The sequence below is a fragment of the Babylonia areolata genome, chromosome 9 (genome assembly GCF_041734735.1).
Source record: "Babylonia areolata isolate BAREFJ2019XMU chromosome 9, ASM4173473v1, whole genome shotgun sequence".
In the NCBI taxonomy this organism is placed as follows: domain Eukaryota; kingdom Metazoa; phylum Mollusca; class Gastropoda; order Neogastropoda; family Buccinidae; genus Babylonia; species Babylonia areolata.
The window spans coordinates 34,511,035-34,514,566 of NC_134884.1; positions in this window are offsets into that span (position 1 = coordinate 34,511,035).

The following is a 3,532-nucleotide window of genomic DNA, read 5'->3' on the forward strand; positions in this document are numbered from 1 at the left end:
CGACGTACTGCCGACTTCGTCGAGGAGACGGAGAAATCCATCTGATAAATGACGAACGAGACAACAACCGATTCTGCCAAGGTACCCCCCGTACTTTACTCTGGCAGTAGCAGATCAAAATCCGCCCTGTCTTCGTCATTCCACGACCCTCTCCGAGAGAAGCTGTTGTGTGCTGTATTACCAACCTCACTCTCAGGCCAGTGGTTTCTCCATTGCAGTGGGAAGTCATTTACAGCTCAGTCTTTTGTGAAGGACCACCACTCTCAAACTAGGAGGCAAGATTGCACTGGCTCTTGGTGCTGCAGCCTTGGGGACTGGTTGGCCTTTGGGAACCACTCCAACGCCGACTGTCCTAAAACCTTCTTGGCCGAGTGAGTCGGGATGTAACTTTGGCAAGACACTCTCCACTATAATCAAATTCTAGCCCAGGTAGTTTGGACAGCAGTTGCCTCCTCTGCTGTTCTGATGGTCATAATCGGACACGACTATCATACACACTCCCAGGAACAAAGCACAAAAGCTGCTGTGTGCTAAATCACCATCCCCACTCTCAGGCATAAAAGTATGAAAGCCCTTCTGTGCCAACCCACCCGTCCATTTAGATGAAAGAATCACAACACTAATCCTTACCAGCACGTTGACAGAGGATCCAAAACATTCATAATTTCCTGACCAACCTGTCAAATTACCTTCAACCCATTCGGTAGAAAGAAAATATATTTTTAAGAAAATTAATTCTTATCCCATATTTATTCTACATAAATCCGTCAACCCATTTGGTAAGAAAAATATTCTCGATTCCATTCTTTACCAACCCATCAAACCCTCTAGGAGGAAGAATCTCCAATCCAATCTTTTTACCAACCCCGTCAATCCGTTTGGAAGGGAAAAAAATCAAACATCCATTCTCTACCAACCAATCAAACCCTCTGGCAGGATGAATTCCGAATCCATTCTTTTTACCATCCAAATTTTTTTCTTTTGGATGAAAAAGAGGGAGGAGAGGGTGGGGGAGGTGGGCGAGGGGAGGGGGGGATTCAATTTTCTTCCAACTCTCCCGTTCCTTACCAACACACCAACCCCTCTGAGGGGGAAAACCCATTCTTTACCAACCCACAAACCCCTCTAAGGGGAAATCCCATTCTTTACCAACCCACAAACCCCTCTAAGGGGAAAACCCATTCTTTACCAACCCACAAACCCCTCGAAGGGGAAAACCCATTCTTTACCAACCCACAAACCCCTCTATGGGAAAAACCCGTTCTTTACCAACCCACTAACTCCTCTAAGGGGAAAACCCGTTTTTTACCAACCCACAAACCCCTCTAAGGGGAAATCCCATTCTTTACCAACCCACAAAACCCTCTCAGGGGAAAACCCGTTCTTTACCAACCCACCAACCAACCCACCAATCCCTATAAGGGGAAAACCCATTCTTTACCAACCCACAAACCCCTCTAAGGGGAAAACCCATTCTTTACCAACCAACAAACCCCTCTAAGGGGAAAACCCAGTCTTTTCCAACCCATCAACCCCTCTGTAACGGGGAAACCCATTCTTTTCCAACCCATCAACCCCAAAGGGGGAATTCCGTTCTTTACCAACCCGCCAACCCCCCTGTAAGGGGAAATCCCATTCCTTACCAACCCACCATTAAACTGGTGACACGGACAACCCTGGGAAGCGTCACTTTTTGCGCTGACCCGTCGTGTGTGTGTGTGTGTGTGTGTGTGTGTGTGTGTGTGTGTGTGTGTGTGAGAGAGAGAGAGAGAGAGAGAGAGAGAGTCATCCAGTCCCCGCCCTGAAACAGGGTCTACACTACACAATACTACATTATATATGTCACTGCATGTACTACACAATGCTACTTAAAGTCATAGCATGCGAACACAATACTACATAAAGGCATTAGCATAGTAATAATAAAATACACACACACACACACACACACACACACACACACACACACACACACACACACACATGTACATAATATAAGGACTATGCGCATATCGGTACACATACATCAATACATCGAATTGACAATGGAGCAACTGGCAACTCAGTACTGCATGAATATAACTAACATTTAACAGAAAGAAATGAGAGAACCGAAGAAGCAAACAGAAGTTGCATGAATTACAAACGAATGAAATATCATAAAATAAAATAATACTTCAATTCACACACACAAAAACAGGGGTGCAATATAATATGATGAGGTGGGGGAGTGGGGGGGGGTGGGGGTGGGGGGTGGGGGGGGGGGGGGTCCCGGGCAACCGTACACACCAAAAGTCAGTCGGTATCAACAAAGTGGACAATACATTACACTGTCTTAAGGTGGGAAAGGTCATGGTTTTTTTTTTTTAAGGTAGTTGGGCAGTTGGTGTTGTTTTGATTGTTTCTGGGAGTGAGTTCCATAGAGTGGCGCCTGAGTAAACCAAACTGGATTTGAACAAATCAGTTCTTGGGATTGGGATATGGATATGGATTGAGAGAGAGAAAGAGAAAGAGAGAGAGAGAGAGAGAGAGAGAGAGAGAGAGAGAGAGAGAGAGAGAGAGAGAGAGAGTGCGTGTTCTAACCCAAGCCATTCCAAAGCAAGCAATCAATCCTTCAGGAAGAGAGACAACCCTTTAGCCATTCCCCCCCCCACCCCCATCCATTCCCCCTCCCCTCCCCTCCCCTCCCCTCCCCACTGTCCTTTCTTTGCCTTCTGTCACAAAGAGGAAGGTCACATCATGAGACTGAGGCTGATGGACAAATCAATTCTAATTCAGTCAGATCGAATTGCAATTCGATATCAGTTATCAAACCGGGACATCCCCGCTTGATCATATATTAATACAGCCCAGTTTGGAAAGGATACAGGGCCTGTATCAATCATTTCCTTCCACCATGCACTGATGGGGGGGGGGGGGGGGGGGGGGAACCATACCCAGGGGCAGTAACTCGTGGTGTCAGCCAATCATTTGTCAGATTGCTTTCTTCTGAACGCTGTTAAGGTCGATAAGGACCGGAAATAGGCACTCTGAGAGAAGAAGAAGAAGAAGAAAAAGAAGAAGAAATGGAGGTGTTAGTTGGCGAGAGAAGGATGTGGTTTCAGTACTGGCCGTATCACTACGTGCGAACACTTACGTCAACACTTTGTGGTAAAAATGAAGGCAGCTGGAGAACGTTCAGATTGGGTACTCGCTGACAACCCACCTCTCTCTCTCTCTCTCTCTCACAAATACATCGTAGTAGTAGCAGATAAAGAGAGGGCAGAAGAGAAGAGCGCTCGGAAAACAGCCATTCGAACCCCCACCCCACCCACCCCACCCTCAACCCTCCCTGCCCCCTGAATTATCCCCTGCAAACGTTTCAAGATGGCCTGGCATGCATCAAACGCATCGGCCGGGTTACATTGTGGAAGTGCTCGCCTTCGCTGGGGGACTTGAAGCCAGTGCAGAAGCGAAGCAAAGCAAAGCAGCTACAGCGTGCCCCACCCCACCCCACCCCACCCCACCCCACCACCTCAGTCCTCCTCCCCCA